This window comes from Rutidosis leptorrhynchoides, chromosome 7 (genome assembly GCF_046630445.1).
Source record: "Rutidosis leptorrhynchoides isolate AG116_Rl617_1_P2 chromosome 7, CSIRO_AGI_Rlap_v1, whole genome shotgun sequence".
Taxonomy (NCBI): domain Eukaryota; kingdom Viridiplantae; phylum Streptophyta; class Magnoliopsida; order Asterales; family Asteraceae; genus Rutidosis; species Rutidosis leptorrhynchoides.
Window position 1 is genome coordinate 374,867,137 of NC_092339.1, and position 18,955 is coordinate 374,886,091.

Genomic DNA, 18,955 nt, shown 5'->3' on the forward strand with positions numbered 1-18,955 from the left:
TAATCATATTTTATACAATATATAAGATTTTATTTGATATAAATAAGATTTAATTTGATTTGTAAATCTTATTTTATATAAAGATTTGATTTTGAAAATCTTTCAAAATCTTTCCAAATCTTTATATTTGTATTATATGTATTATTGTATCAATTTTAATTCTATATAATACCAAATCTTGGTATTGAAAAAAATATGTAACTTGAGATACAAAAACACACATACAAAATGCTATTTCTCTTTCTCATTTTCAAGTAACCAAAATACTTGAGATCTATAATTGGGTTCGGGTTTTGGTGGAAATAAGGAAAAGAAAAGATCCGTTAAGTAGAAGGTATATATCGAAGCAAGGTTGGAACTTTGGGTGTCTACCGTTTAGAGGAACTCTTCTTTGGGTTTTCAAATTCGATCTTCAAAAGGGCTACAAAGGTTGTATTCTAATCTTCTCTTGTTCAGTTTCGTTAATTTGTTTTGTTTACTAAAGTTTTGTACAATGATCCGTGGAAGAGTATGATTTTGTAAAGTTTTAAAAATGCTTCCGCTCGCTTTGAATTTGTATCATACTCCAACAATGGAAACTCTACATCTTTTTTGCATGAACATTGGATTGGAGGTGATAACTTTGTAACATCTTCCCTCGACTATACAGGCTTGATAGTGTGAAGAATGCAACTATCAAAGATCGATTTTTGGGAGAAGCTGATGCTGCGGTTATGACATGGTGCTGGATTCGAGAACCAACAAGAAGAACTTTAGGGGAACTAAACACTCTACTCAACTTGATATCTTCTTATTCTTCAGCTATAGAAACAAGGACTCGTGGCATTGGAGTTTGGCATCGAATGGGCTATTTACTGTCAAAAAGCTATCGGCAATCTTGGATGAGCAACTTCTTGGCTCGTTCTAGCTCACATCAGTGCACACTCCGGAATAATCTTGTACCTAATGTAAGTAACTAGAGGGGGTGAATAGCTACTTAATACGTTTTTAACACTTTTTCAATTGATCACCAAATTCGATTAACTATGATCAACCAATTCAACTCAAACTTGATGTGTGTAGTGTATATGTTCAAAATGATGAATAAAGTAATGTAAAGAACATAGACACAAGGATTATAGTGATTTGGGTAGATGTTAACTAATCTACCTTAATCCACTCCCCGATTACACTAATCGGGATTTGTTGCTTCACTAAGCACTTTTCTCCAAACACGGTGGAGATCCGATTTACAAGTCTTCAAATTCTTTGGTAGACAACAAACCTAATCTTTCTATCCCTTTGAAAGATCAACTCCAACCTAGATCAACTTGTCTTCACCTTGGACAAGTATTAATCTCCAAATGAGATTAATCAACTTCCTAAGTCCCTTTAAGGAAGTAGATCACTAAGCTAGCCTATGCTTCTACTAATTGAAGTTACAAGACTTATACACTTTGCAATGATGTTCCTAAGACTATACTAGGACATACATTACAATAAGTAAACTCATAAGATTAATGATTTTGATTAGTAAGTTTACAACAACCAAATTCTATATCTATAAGATCATAGAATCTTCTCTTGCTTGATCACATTTGAGTAGTAATTAGAGCCCTTGTGATCTCTGGAAATAAGCTTTTGAAATATGCAAGAGGGTCAGCTTCAAATGCTCTTCAATGCTTGCCTTTTATAGTAGGATTCAAAAAATAGCCGTTGACACACGGTTGCCAGCACGGTCGACCAAGGTTCGTCCGTGCGTGCTCCAGTCCAAAATGTGTATCCGTTGTATAGCCGTTTGACTCAAATTTGAACACCACATTTTGGCACCTTTACTCCATCTAGCGCCTGCAAAAGAAACTCAACATCCTATACAAGTACTACATGCATTAAGTGTGAGATTTGGTCTTATTAAGTGAAAGTTACATAACACTCCAATAGTGGTAAACCCAACATTCTTGGAGAAGTGTCTTGATTGATATTTTAGGAAATCTCAGTTTGGTCAAGACTTAGTTAGTCACATTAATGCATTTGGTTCAATTCTAAAGACTAGTCAATATGTCATTAACTTTCTAGTTTCAATTAATCACAATTTATGTTCATTTTAATATTAGGTAGAGATTAATTGAATGATGTCTTTCTAAGATAATCATTAAGTGTGTAGAGACATCCAAGTTAAGTCATACTTGAATAAGCAATCACAACTTGTTACTTAGACAAGACCAAATAAACAATTGACCATTGTTGACACCTATTTCCTTATGAGGTAAGGCTTAGTGTGTCAGCACAAATACTAGAAGTATCTAGCTAAAAGTGGGGGAATGTTGCCGATTGATGTTTACCCTCGGGAAATAATCCCTGCAGACCCAGTACACAGGTATAGAAACCTGTGGGGTGGCTTAATCAATCTTAGTCCGTTGAGCGTTGAGCTACTAGCCGGATGACTTCTAGTGAGAGAAATACTATGTGAGAGAGAAAGGTGAAATCTCTTGTCACAAGTTATCAGAGTATTTGAATGTGTAAAATGACGACCCAAGGGGTCTATTTATAGTGACAGATCCACCGGAGTACTCGGGGACACGTGTCAGATGATGATGCATTCTGTTATTCGTGATCCGATATTTACGATGGATGTGACGCTCTCCGGTCAGGGCTTAAGCGCTAGGCGGCCTTCAGGGCTTACGCATGACGGAAGCAGTCTGCAAAGCGGAGAATGCTGGACGGACAGTTTCACAAAAACTGTTGTTCACAGTGTTCCTGATGCTAATTTCATGCGAATATCATGCCTTTATGCGTGTATACGAAAGGATACACCATTAAGTCCCCCCAGTTTAATGACTTAAACGCTTGAAAAAGGGTTAAGTTGTTAAACTTTTGCTAACACATCCCAAACAAGTCTTCACATTTCCCATTTGCATCGGGGAAAACGTTACAGATAATGATGACAGATGAATTTTACTGACTTTGTGATGATTAATTTTAAATGGTTGAAATACTCCATGCGCCTCCAGCTGTAAAAAGCATTTCTTCGTACTCAACGTTTAAACTTGTCCATACACGTGTCACGATCGTGTCCATAAAAAATACATTGATGAGTTCCTATATAAACCGCCATAACCTTTTACCTTCACTTTTTTACCTTTGCTCAAGATTCAAAAAGCATACTTCTGCACAAATCTTCATCGCTTTCTTCAAGTTATATTTTCAACTTTTTAAGGTTTTTCATCTTTCAAGGTTAGTTACACATTATCTCACTGTTATTTCTTATTAACTTTTCCTTTTCACATTATTACCATGGCTTCTGTGTCGAGTACTTGCCATGAAAACGTAGAGCTTTCCACTTCAGAAACAACTGACCTTCCTGAGGTTAGTACGATTGCATCATCACTATCTGAGAATCACTTTGACGATTTGAAGATTGCTTTTCATCATTTAAATCAATACAACCATATTCTTCCTACTACCAGTCAAAGGGCCAACAAACCCCTGCCGCTAAAATTACTTTATACGCTTTACAACTCACCCATGGCAATCTCCGTGTTCCTCTTACACAATTTCTTCTCCGAACCCTCAGATATTTCAAAGCCTGCTGTGACAACCCGGAAATTTTTGACCAAATTTAAACTTTATCTTTAAATGATTTAATATTTTCGACATGATAAGCAAAGTCTGTAATGTTGAGTCACGAAAGTTTTGGAACTATATTCATGTAATCAATTATTCTTTGACTGTTCTCGACGATTCACGAACAATATATATATATATATATATATATATATATATATATATATATATATATATATATATATATATATATATATATATATATATATATATATGATTTCAAGTTATTTAGTAAACGATAGTAACATTTGATTATTGATTCGATTAATATTTAGATAAGTTAACTAAAACATTTAAGATGAACCAGTAAAACACTAATTTGCTACAGTATTTTCGAATTGTTACAGTACCCGAAAAGCTACAGTGTTTTTGAAAATCACTATTTGCTACAGTAAAAAACTAGTGTTTATCATCTCTGTTGCGTCTACGTACTTTCCTGCAATATTGAATCACAATATTGATACGTGAGCATTCATATCTTAACTTTTATATATTAATAGTGTATCTATGTCTAGTGCTCGAGTATATATATTTATGCATGTTTGTATGCTAAATTTTGTTGTTAAATAGTTTATGATGAATCACGAATTTAATACATATATTACTGATAAAAGGTATATGATATGCATGTTTTTGGAAAGCTGGCGAAAAATCAATAACTTTTCATTTAGAAATCGCGTAATTTCGATGAACGAATTAAAAGATATGGTCAATTAAATTATGATTAACGTTAATTGAAATTACTTTTGAATCTGCAATTAAAATTTAAACAACTTGTTTATAAGATTGATTAATTGGATTTTCAAATATTACTAATCGAGTAAATGAATTTCTATATAAGGCACGTCTCGTCTTGTTGAGCAATTGTAAAAATTGATTGTTTTATCATATTCTAAAGCCTTATAAAAACTATAGTCTAATTTTACAAGAATTGGAAAACTATGTGAAATGTTAAAATGTTTCGATTGCCATGATCATTCAACTATAGTATTGAGTCAGATTGACTTTTTGAAATGACTTTTGATAACTTTTGTATGTCGATCTCGAGCATTAGGATTGTGATACGCTATGACCAGACCTAGCTTGATAAGACATTTATTGACCAACATATGTTCTCTAGGTTGAGATCTACGGTTAATTGGTATTCCGAGTTTCGGTCACGTTTCGGTGAACGACTTTATGTGCTGCTAAGGTGAGTTTCATTTGCTCCCTTTTTAAATGATTTTGCAATATATATTTTTGGGCTGAGAATACATGCACTTTATTTTAAAAACAATGGACACAAGTACATACTAAATTCTATACTGAGTTTGAACCGAAAATCCCTTAGCTTTGGTAACTAGTAACTGCCGGTTATAAGAACTGGTGGGCGCGAGTAGTAGTATATGGATCCATAGGGCTTGATATCCCCGTCCGAGCTAGAGCGCTAGCCTTTTAACGGACATATGCTATTTGAGAAGCGTACACGTTGGTTTGCGTGTATTATTAAGATGATTATACAAAGGGTACAAATTATATATACGTTAAGTTTAGTTACCAGGGTGCTCAATTTCGTAGAATATTTTGATAAACGTTTATGGATGAAATAACTGAAGTCTTGTGATCCACCTTTATATACAGATTATACGATACATTAAAACTATGAACTCACCAACCTTTGTGTTGACACTTGTTAGCATGTTTATTCTCAGGTTCCCTAGAAGTCTTCCGCTGTTTGCTTATATGTTAGACAAGCTTTGTGCATGGAGTCATACATGCTTTATTCAAGAAAACGTTGCATTCACAAAACCATCATCATGTATCTATTTTGACTACATTGTCAACGGAAGTATTATTGTAGACTATTATTTACGATGATTGTCTATATGTAGAAATCATCAGATGTTGAAAACCTTGGATTTAAATATTCATTATGGTATACCTTTTCCAAAGAATGCAATGTTTATAAAACGTATCATATAGAGGTCAAATACCTCGCAATGAAATCGATGAATGACGTATTCGTCCATATAGATTTGGAGCGATCGTCACACCTGCTTAAGCCAAATCCATCCTCATGGTCTTCAAAAAATTATTCTTTTTGAAATGTATTGCAATGCATCCAATATAAAACTACGCCTTAAAGTTTTTATTTCTCTTTTTAGAATTCGAACAATTAGCCAATGCTGGCTCACCATTGACAATAAACCAAAAACATATTTTGTTGGCAAAAATAAGGTTTCAAACTTAAAAGGCTGGAAGGATCCATTTTTCTTTGTTGATGAGGGGGTTATTCCAGAAGCGTATTCCGTTTTCCGTAAATGGAAGTCTATAGATGCTGGCGTAGGAAAGGCTGTCTCGGTAACCGCCGCAGAAAAGCGAATAGTGAACTATCTTAAAGAACTTCATCTTCCGCCCAGATCATACGAGAAGTATGAGAGGATTCTTGTTTTGTGTAAAGTAAGCCAATAATGGCCAAGTACTTCTATGCCAGTACTCTGCCAGAAGAACTAGGGTAGGATGTGTTATGATAATCCTAATACATATACATGTCTATCTATTTTGCGTCATTATTGCTTATATTGCTGTATTTGCCTTTGTTTATTTTCTGCAGAACAAACCGAGATGCTTGTCCGTTCTGCTATCATGTCACTAGATCTTGAGGATGATGTTGAAATCACCACCCGTGACAAGACCCCTGCCGAGCTAGAGGCAGAAAGGATTGAAGCTGAAGCTAAGGCTGCTGCTGCTGCTGCCAATGCTGAAAAAGAAGGAGAAAGCAGCAGCAGCAGTAGTAGCTCAGATAGTGAATCTGATTCTGAGCGGACAACGGACGACACCACTACTGAGCAAGAAACAACGGGCTCAGTTGATATTACTGGTGATACGCTCCCCAGCCCTCTTGTGATCAAAAAGACACCCAAGAAGGGTAAAGGCTCTAAGAGAGCACAAAATGTGGAGGTGAGCCCTAAGCCAAAACGCCGAAGACGTATGCCAACATTGCCTTTTCTTAATATCGTATATACCTTTGTTCATAACTGTTACGTCTGTTCATAATGCTAACTTATTTGATATGTTAGTGCGTTTAACAGATTTAGATGACGGCCAAGGAAAAACTGTTGAAGGCGGTGAGCGGAGGACGGAGGAGATTCACGAAAGTCAAGTGGAGGAAATTTTGAAAACTCCTGACCGGAATTTTACTCCATTTGATGAAACTGATTTTCAAGAGCTGAGGCCGGAAGGCAACTCCTCCTACCATTCTCCACCCCTTATTACCACTATCCCTGCTGTCACATCTACAAATGTTCCAGATCCACCAATTCCTGCTCATGTGAGCACGCTGCAGGCGTTTATTGATGACCCTGCCACTAAGTGTACAGATTTCTTGACTCTACTTCAGGTACCAATGATAAAACAATTTGTACTTATGTGCTTGCACTTTATTTATATGAATTGTTGATATTGACCGTAACATTCTTCTTTTGCAGGGTTGTGCTGTCCCAGAGCTGAATCCACACTTCACCGCTCTCCGTTCTGAACAACTTAGGCAGTCAATTGCTGCAGCTTCTGTGTTGTTGATGAACCACCTACGATCTTCTTTGCAATTGCAGCAGCATCAGGAGTCCATTCTTGAGATAGCCCGTACTGAAAGGGCTGAAGGTGCAAATGCTCTCAAAAGAGCTACTGAAGCAGAACGTGCCTTGACCAAAACTCAAGAAGATTTGAAGGCTAAAGAAGCTGAGTTAAAAGGTGCTCAGGATGTTGCTGCTGTCTTGCGAGAGGAGAAGGAGAGAGTGATGGAAGTTGAGAAGAAGAAGGTTGAAGAGGAGAAGTTGAAGGTTAGTGAACTGAAGAGTCAGCTGAATGCCTTAAAGCTAGAATTGAATGTTGAGAAAGAGAAGGCTGCTAAACTCCTACGCAGGGCGGAGGCCAGTGAAGGTAATTTTGCTGAACTGAAGAAGGGGATACCGGGTGTAATAGCTAAGGTTCTTGGATCTCAACTTGTTGGGAATCCGTACAATGATTATGTTGATGCTATGGTCACTCATTCCATTTCTGATGTTACCAACAAAGTAACCAAACGCCTTGCTCCAAACCAGCCTCTTCCTCCTGCCATTGCTAACATGATGCATCTCGAAACCTTGGATAGAGTCAATGAGACAAGGGACAAACTGATAAACCTCAAGATTGACATCTATGATGATGTGTGTAATAGGGAAGAATCATCCACCAATGATGTTCTTGGTGTTGAATTTGTATGAACTCTGTAACAACTTATGAACAATGATAAATTTATCTGTCTTATTTAAACTTTCCATGTTGCCACTCTTATGATTATGTTTGTCTTCATGCTCTCTCCGAATACTTGGACTTTTCTTGCTTTAAAAATGAATAGAAAAATGTTTGATGTAATTCTGATGAAGATGCCTTTCACTGTTAACTTCTTCTGAATTAACAACATACAAAATATTGAAATTATACTTTGCAAATATTATGCCTTCAAATAATTTGCAGGACATTAAAGTCCATCATATGCTTTCCGTCATGAAATTAATGAGGAATAGTTATGAAGTATTTTTGAAGAGTAGTGATGAATTAGTAACCGTTCCGCCATACGCCTTCCGTCATAAAGTTTATGAGGAAGAATTGTGAAATACTTTTGCCTTCATATAGTATAGGAACTTCTTTCGTTTTTTGTCATGAAAAGTATCTAGTTTTTCATTTTGCCTCGGTACGTTCTAGTAAAACCTTAACGTTTTCTAGCCGATCCCTTGCGCCTTTTGCTGGCCGGCTGTGACGACCCGGAAATTTTCGACCAAATTTAAACTTAACCTCTACATGATTTCGACACAATAAGCAAAGCCTGTAATGTTGAATCCCAAATATTTTGAAGTGTTTTCATTTATGCAATTACCCTTTGACTGTTTCGACGATTCACGAACCATTAATTTATAACAGTACATATATCTATATATAAATGTAATGTATATATATAATAAATGGAAATAATAAAATGTAATCATAAGTTAAGGTATAAATGTTATATTATGATCATTGCTTTCATTATTCTTACTAATAGTAACACTAATAATTGTATTATTAATAATATTATGTCTAATTTAATATATATACATATATATACATAAATAATGAAATTTGATATATATATATATATATATATATATATATATATATATATATATATATATATGTATATATGTATATGTATATATATATATATATATATATATATATATATATATATATGTATATGTATATATATATAATATATATGTATATGTATATGTATATATATATATATACATATACATATACATATATACATATATATATATATATATATATATATATATATATATATATATATATATATATATATATATATGTATGTATATATATGTATATGTATATATATATATGTATATACATATATATATATGTATATATATACATATATGTATACATATACATATATATATATATATATATATATATATATATATATATGTATATGTATATATATATTAATGATACTAATATATATGTATATGTATATATATATATATATAAATATTATTATTACTAATATTATTATTAATAACTAGTATTATTATTATACATATCATTAATAATCCTATTATGGTCAATTTCACTAAAATTATTATAAGTATAGCTTATTATTATTACTCTTATCATAATACTTATTATTATTAAGTATTATTTTGATATTATTATAGATACTATTATTATTAGCATCTTTATAACATCATCAATATTATTATTAGTATAACTATTATTATTATTATCATTAGTATCAAATTGATTAATAAAAATTATTGTTATTTTTATAACTAACATTAAAATATGATTATTAGTATAATTAGTATTAGTATTGTATCACTAGATATTAACACTAAGTATTAGTTTTATAATTAATAACAGTATTATTACCTTATTATTATAAAATTTCAGTATTATAATTATTTATAAATAACATTATTATTATTATTATTAATACAATTATTAATAATTAGTTTTAATTATGTATAAAAATGATAAAGGTATGGAATCTGTTTCCTATCAACATCTGATCACCTATTCGATTGTCCTTCATGTCTGTTGAAAATCAACCAGTCGAATTCTTGCAATGAATACAAACAATTTGTTAACAATCCATATCACACTTTAGTTTATTTTTAATTTTTTTTCTGTTCGATTAAAGATTCATGTCAATTTGATTTTTGCTACAAAACAATGGAGAACGATTCTGGTACTGTGTTAATATCTAAATTATGTCCCATATAATACCTACTGCATACTGTAAATGAATTAAAAACCAAAAACTAAAACATATATAAGTCGACACCCTCTGTTTGAAACCTAAACTGCAAAACCACGATTTTGAAGCAAATTTAAAAATGTAAAATTTCAGTTAGGTTAGGAATTAGCTAGTCAAACTTTCTTCAAAATCTCACCTTCCAATTCTTTGAAACGAAGTCGAATTTTGGAGTCAAAGTTCGGGTTTTAAAAGTCAAACGATTTGTTCATAAGGAAATTGGAGTTCATTTTTGAGTTTCTGGAACAATTGACGATTGATAAAGTTTTTAGGTGTAATTTGAAACACGATTCATGTTATAATCTTTGTCTAATACGTCCTCAAGATTGAAATCAATATTTATTTATTTTTAAAATAGTCGCGACAGCAGGTATGTGTTTTCTTTTTTTCGATTTTTTTTTATTTCAATTACACAACTTTATAATTCCTGGGTGTTTACAAGTCATAAACAACACTTTAAATTTGTTATTTTAGCTTTTGATGTTGGTTGGATCGATTGAGTTTTTGGAGAAGATGAACACAGAAATAAAGTTATGTTATATTTATATAGAAAGGTTATATAACAGAAAAATTATAACAGCTCGATGGTTAAGGTGTTGGTGTGTATTCGAGAGGTCGGGGGTTCTAACCTTGTGTGAGGCACATATTTTTTGGGAGCCCTTTTCTAAGGTAGTTTTCTATATTTTATTATTATTATTATTATTATTATTATTATTATTATTATTATTATTATTATTATTATTATTATTATTATTATTATTATTATTATTATTATTATTATTATTATTATTATTATGTATTAGTAAGTAATATCATTATTATTGAAAATATTATTATTATTAAGTATTATCATGTAGTATTAATATTGTTATTACAAATATTAATATAAGTATTGTCATTATTATAATTGTTATTATTAAAAATGCTAAAACAAGTATTAAGTATCATTATTATGATTACTATGATTATTATTATTATGAACACAATAAAATTCATTATTATTATTAGTAACATATGTATGATTATAGATATTATCATTATTAGCAATATTAACATAATTATCATTATTAATATTGTTATTATTATTATCATTATGATTATCACTAAAATTATTAGTTTGTTTTCATTAAAACTGTCATTATTAATTCTATCGGTATTGTCTATAACATTATTATTAAAAAAAAATTCTGTTTATGAAAGTAAAAGTTTTAAAGATATTGTTAAGGTTATAAGTATATTTTAATCATATTGACAATACTTATATAAATGTTCATATATAACAAGTTAGGTATTCCTATTAAAATACTAATCAAATATATATTAATATAACTAAATAAATATTAAATATCTTGAATATATACACAAACTAAAAACATATAATATATAAATTAAGATATAATATATACACTTATTTAATTTCAGTTATGTGTATTAATAAATATCCAAATGATATAGGTTCGTGAATCCAAGGCCAACCCTACACTTGTTAAATGTCGTCATATGTATTTTTACTACAAAATACAGTATGGTGAGTTTCATTACTCCCTTTTTATATATATTTTTGGGCTGAGAATACATGCGTTGTTTTATAACTGTTTTACGAAATGGACACAAGTACTAAAAACATATTCTACGTTGAGTTGTACCACCTTGCATATCTTCCCTAATAGCTTGGTAACTAATATTTACATGTTGGAAGAACATGTAAGCGCGAATCCTATTGATAGATCTATCGGGTTTGACCACCCCAACCGGGCTAGTCGCTCTAGTATCGTAAACGGTTGCATAGTACTTCGTTTTTACTACACTTGGCACAGTGTAGGGAGATTTCATAATAAAGGGAATATGCCACATTAATTGTTAAGTATGGTTACCGAAGCGCTCAACAACTTATAGAATACTTTTATACACTTGCGAGTGTACATATATTTATAAATGGAAATCTTGTGGTCTATTAATATGTTGAAATGATTGTTATGATAAACCTATAAACTCACCAACCTTTTGGTTGACACTTTAAAGCATGTTTATTCTCAGGTATGAAAGAAATCTTCCGCTTTGCATTTGCTCATATTAAAGATATTACTTGGAGTCATTCATGAAATATTTAGGTCAGTACCTCGCAATGGGACCAGATGTTGATGACTTCGTCCAGGTGGATTAGGACGGGTTGTTAAACCGGCACAAGAGCATCCGCCATCGAAAGTATAAAAAAACTCTCCTTCTGTGGGCAGGATATAAATGCAATGTTTTACATTTGTCACAGGCAGCACTTTGCATAAGAAAAAGATAAAATTTTATTGATTGATAATGCGCATTATATAAACAATTCATTATGAATTTAGGTGGATCAGGCCTAATTAGTACATTATGAAAGTTTAATGTATGTTATTGTAAACATATACATTGTAGCGTAACTACAATGGTGTACAATAAAATGATAGAATTTGCTCTTCATAAAATGCTAAAATTTGCTCTTCCGGCCTGAATAGTTGATTACGGTATAAAAAACTCCTGAACTTCATCATCTCTGAACAATCGATTATGCCTTCTCCGATTTGCCCTGTCCTCTGGCAAATTTGCAAATATAGACCGTTCTCTAGTTGGGGCTACATACTGTGAATGTATGGCAGCCACTCCGTTAGGAGTTGGAAATCTGATCTCCGCATGAGCAGTGGATGCAATTGCTCCAAACTTTGCCAACTCTATCCTTTCGAAAAGGACATTAAACCGAGAAGTGCCTTCTAAAATAGTGAAATCAATTACTTCAGTTCTCTGCAATGGGAATGTTCCCATAACAATCTCTAAACGAATTCAGCCCATGGCGTTCACCGGTGTTCATGTCAATCCTGAAACCTTCAAATTTGTCCGCCGAATCCTATTCTGTATGTGCCTTGGGAAATTTCTCAAACAATGCCATAGATGATGTCGGCTTCACTGCCTGTATCCGTGTAGATACGGCTGATGAAATTGTTTGCAATTTCTGCTGATATGACCACTATCTGGACGGATAAAGTCCAATTTTGAATTGGTTGAAAATGATTGGAGCATATCTCCAGCCTTCAACATTGTTGTCTGATTGCTCACCATCTTCATAGCAACTATCATTGAACCACACCATTTTGATTACCACTTATGGAGTTGGTTTACGTTCTCTGTATTGGTTTCTGTTTTCTCTTCTGCCATGCTGTGACGATCGCTCCAAATCCATATGGACGAATACGTCATTCATTGATTTCATTGCGAGGTATTTGACCTCTATATGATATGTTTTGTAAATATTGCATTCTTTTGAAAAGGCACACCGTAAATGAATATTTAAATCAAAGGTTTTCGACATCTGATGATTTCTACATATAGACAATCACCGTAATATAATAGTTTACAATAGTACTTCCGTTGACAATGCAGTCAAAATAAGATACATGGTGATGATTTGGTGAATGCAACGTTTCCTTGAAAAATATGCCATGTAAGACTCCATGCACATAGCTTGTCTAACATATAAGCAAACAGCGGAAGACTTCTAGGGAACCTGAGAATAAACATGCTAACAAGTGTCAACACAAAGGTTGGTGAGTTCATAGTTTTAATGTTTTGCATAATCTGTACATAAAGGTGGATCACAAGATTTGAGTTGTTTCATCCAGAAACGTTTATCAAAATATTCTACAAGATTGAGCACCCTGGTAACTAAACTTTAACGTCTATATAATAAGTACCCCTGTTTTAACATACATGCAACCAACATGTACAATACACGCAAACCAACGTGTACTAACCTCAAATAGCATACGACTGTTTTATAGTTCAGGCTAGGGTTTCTATACCTGGAACAGACAGGGATGTCAAGCCCTATGGATCCATATAAAACTATTCGCGCCCACCAGTTCTTATAACCGGCAGCTACTAGTTACCAAAGCTAAGGGATTTTCGGTTCAAACTCAGTGTAGAATTAAGTATGTACTTGTATCCATTGCATTTAAAATAAAGTGCATGTATTCTCAGCCCAAAAATATAGATTGCAAAAGCAATTAAAAAGGGAGCAAATGAAACTCACCTTAGCAGCATATAAAGTCATTCATCGAAATGTGACCGAAACTCGGAATGCAAAAAAAACCGTAGATCTCAACCTAGAGAACATATGTTGGTCAATACATGTCTAACAAGCTAGGTCTGGTCATAGTGTATCACAATCCTAATGCTCGAGATCGACATATAAAAGTTATCAAAAGTCAATTTTGACAATTGTTCAACAAAACGAGACGTGCCTTATATAAGGATTCATTTACTCGGCTAGTTGTATTCAAAATCCAATTTATCAATTTCATAAACATGTTGTTTAAATCATAATTGCAGATTCAAAAGCAATTTCAATTAACGTCAATCATAATTCAGTTGATCATATCTTTTAATTCGTTCATCGAAATCATACGATATCTAAATGAAAAGTTATATATTTTTCGCCAGCTTTCCAAAAACATGCATATCATATACCTTTTATTAGTAATATATGTATTTAATTCGTGATTCATCATAAACTGTTTAACGATGAAATTTAGCATACTAGCATGCATAAACATATATACTCGAGCACTAGACATGGATACACAATTGATATATAAAAGATAAGATATGAATGCTCACGTATCAATATTGTGATTCAATATTGCAGGAAAGTACGTAGATACAACAGAGATGATTAAAACTAGGTTAGACTTGCGAATAATACCCATGAACATTACCCATAATCTCCATAGCTATAACCCATAGTTTCCTTAGCTCTATCCCGCTCGAAAAGCTTATTTTGAAAATAACTTGCTCATGACCTCGTCGTAGTATTTTATGTATAATAATACTAATAATAATACTCCTAATTATAAGATTAATAATAATATTAATCTTAATCTTAATCTTAATAATAATAATAATAATAATAATAATAATAATAATAATAATAATAATAATAATAATAATAATAATAATAATAATAATAAAAATAAATATAGAGAGCAGAGATTGAGATATATGTGTGTGTGTGTGTGTCGAACAAACTGGCCAATTTATAGAATGTTTCTGAATCCTGACTGCCATGCGATCGCATGGGTTTTATGCCTATTTCTCATGCGATCGCATGGCCCCAAAATCCAGCTCACAATTTTTTGTTGTTTTGTTTGTCGACATATTTTTATAATATATATATATATTTATATTAATTAATTATATATTATATTATATTCTCGTGCATAGTTGACTTTTAATTTTTGGTCCGATGACTCATACGTTTACGCTCGACTAATGTCTCAGTTCCGTTTTCTCGAATGCATTTTTGTATGCTTAGAAAACTTGTACTTTACGTTTCGTGATTCGTACCTTTGTCAAAATATAAACTTAAATTATCAATAAACTATATTACTCAAAGTATAACTTATACATTTTAGTAATTTGGTCATTTGCTTCTATAAATCAACTCCTCGTTGTTTATTAAAATATATTTAATAATATCGAAACATTTTATATCTAATTCAATTCTATGCATTATCACATTGTAAAATATATATTTTCGTTTAGAAAAATATAAATTTGTATATAATATTTATTTATCAAACGGAACAATAAATGGGTGTTACTATTGTTTACAAAAATAATTTCGAACCTTAATATATATATATATATATATATATATATATATATATATATATATATATATAATATATATAAATACTTTTTCTATACTCGTTGTAAGTTATTTATATATCAAATACAGTCAAAAAGAAAATATTTCTTAAATCAAGGTGGATCTCAACAAAGATTTATCACAATACTTACGGGATTTATAATTGTTGAAATATCTGCTAATCCAATCGTTGGTATTATCTTCTAATTCCGTAGATGAATATATTAAGCATATATTAAGACAATTACGTTTAATCTAAAATATTATACATTTAATACTTTGTTAACGTTTTCAAGTTATAATATATATATACATATATATATTCATATCCATTTATATATTCGTTCGTGAATCATCGAGCATAGTCAAAAGGGTAATTGAATGTATGAACACAGTTCCAAAATTTTCGAGACTCAACATTACAAACTTTGCTTATCATGTCAGAATCATATAAAGATTAAGTTTAAATTTGGTTGAAAATTTCCTGGTTGTCACAGTACCTACCCGTTAAACAAATTTCGTCCCGAAATTTGATTGGGAAGGTCATGGCTGACAATAAGTATGTTTTCATGATGCATACGAGCTAAAAATTAGAGTTTTATCATCATCAAGTAATATAGAATAAACAATTTGATTACGCGAAGAGTATAAGTGAAGCTATCACAAAAGAGTGAAATGAATAAATGTAGATTTGTCATATCTTTTGAAGTAGATATGATTGATTTCCGAATTTCAAGGGATTTAGAGAAAATTTTCGTAATAAGATTTGATTCTTTGATAATTAAGGAAATTAGGATCTTCTTTGATTAAATGCGATAACCTGTTTTGATTGCTCTGTCGGATATGTCACTATAAATCCATTCCCTTCGTTTTCTTATTTCCACAACTCACACCCTCTATTCTTTCTCCTTTAATTCATACTTTGAATCATTCGTCAATATGCAACATCCAGTTTTGATCCTTGATATACTCCTAAATTTCATATCTGTCATTCTTCTCTTTCATCTACCACCGGAGGATTTTATTTATTTTTATTATTACCTTGGGGTTATAGTAATTTTAATTCTCTCGTGCCTTTACGTGGCAATACGTATTGATATGCACGGTTTGTAATTTATGTGTTGTTGTCGAGCTTTATACTTTCTTTTATATCCAAGAGTTCCATACTTTTGTCTCCTCTTCCCGACTTCAAGTCAAGCGAATAATGGTCCAGAATTCGTAGGTATGGATTTTGAATGATACAAATACTTTTCTGGGTTCTATGAATAGAAATGATGTTCTAGCACAGTTTTGAAGTCAAAGTATAGCTTCGAAAGATGTAGGAATCTAAGAATGATGTCTTTTGTTAAATCTTGACTTGGATTTTGATTTGTCAAAATCAAAATATGTAATCAAATTTGGATGAGGATGGTTGTTTTGATTTTTATAAAAGAATATATATTGTTGTGAAAGTAGTGAGTATAGTTGATGATTTGTTGAATCAGAATTGAAGAATGTAACATATTAATTGTGAATTTATATATCTCTTGGGTATTACCTACCCGTTAAAATATTCTCACCATTATCAGTTTGTACAAAAGAATTTTCTTAATTACAATCTTTATGAAAATATATCTATATATATATTTTCTTTAGATGTAATCATGGATTTAATGAGTTAACATAATATTAATCTCATCTGGTTTTCGACTAGGACTAGAATATTTAATCTCTAAAACTTTTAGAAGCTACATATTCTCTACAGAATATTTCTTCTATGAAGTTATGAATCAATACTTCATCGTTTGTTGTTGTTGGTATTCCTTGGTATCTATGGTGCGTATGACGTTGATGTTCAAGGTACATATTGTGATGTTGAGGCTTGCGGTGCGGATATTGTTGGTGGTGGTAATGGTACTGTTGGTGTTGTTGTCGGTGGTACTATTGATGCCGGTGATTCTGCTGGTGCTTGTAACCTTTGCACCATATTCTCCAAAGCCACTACCCGAGCGCGAAGCTCGTTGACTTCTTCTACTACACCGGGATGATTGGCGGTTTGGACGAGCGGATGAATAAGATCCAGAATTTGAGAGAGTATATAATCATGACGAGATATTCTGGAGATGAGAGAGAAAATGGTATTACAAACAGGTTCGCCGGTAAGTGCTTTAGGTTCTTCGTCAAGAGGGAAATGTGGTGGATGGAAGGGATCACCTTCTTCTTGTCTCCAATGACTAAGTAGGCTACGAACCCATCCCTAATTCATCCAGAATAGGTGATGGCTGATTGGTTGATCCATTCCAGTTACACTGTCTTCGGAATTCATGTGAATATCCATATCGGAATAGCTGTCAGAGTTTTAAGGAATTTGAACTAGATACGAGATCCATCTTGTATAATTAGAGAGATGATTTTTGATATGAATTAGATTATAGAATTTAGTTTGGTATTCTTCAATACATAATTTACATATGTATATATAATACCAAATTCCATAAATCACGGAGAAATTTTCGGAAGATGTCAGGAAAAGTTTACAGTAACAGATACGCTAAGATATGAATTTTTGTCTATACACTATTTATACAATAAATGCAGGAAAATGTGTCTAGACTTAAGAATGATAAGCATGTAATTTCCGACAAGAAATGATAAGTAAAACTTTTAACATGCAGACACGGTCGAAGTCCAGACTTACTAATGCATCTTAACAACTATCAGTTAGACACACTCATGCAAGACCTGGTTCGCTAGGACCAACGCTCTGATACCAACTGTGACGATCACTCCAAATCCATATGGACGAACACGTCATCCATTGATTTCATTGCGAGGTATTTTACCTCTATATGATACGTTTTGTAAATATTGCATTCTTTTGAAAAGGCACACCATAAATGAATATTTAAATCAAAGGTTTTCGATATCTGATGATTTCTACATATAGACAATCACCGTAATATAATAGTTTACAATAGTACTTCCGTTGATAATGCAGTCAAAATAAAATACATGGGGATGATTTGGTGAATGCAACGTTTCCTTGAAAAATATGCCATGTAAGACTCCATGCACATAGCTTGTCTAACATATAAGCAAACAGCGGAAGACTTCTAGGGAACCTGAGAATAAACATGCTAACAAGTGTCAACACAAAGGTTGGTGAGTTCATAGTTTTAATGTTTTGCATAATCTGTACATAAAGGTGGATCACAAGATTTCAGTTGTTTCATCCAGAAACGTTTATCAAAATATTCTACAAGATTGAGCACCCTGGTAACTAAACTTTAACGTCTATATAATAAGTACCCCTGTTTTAACATACATGCAACCAACATGTACAATACACGCAAACCAAC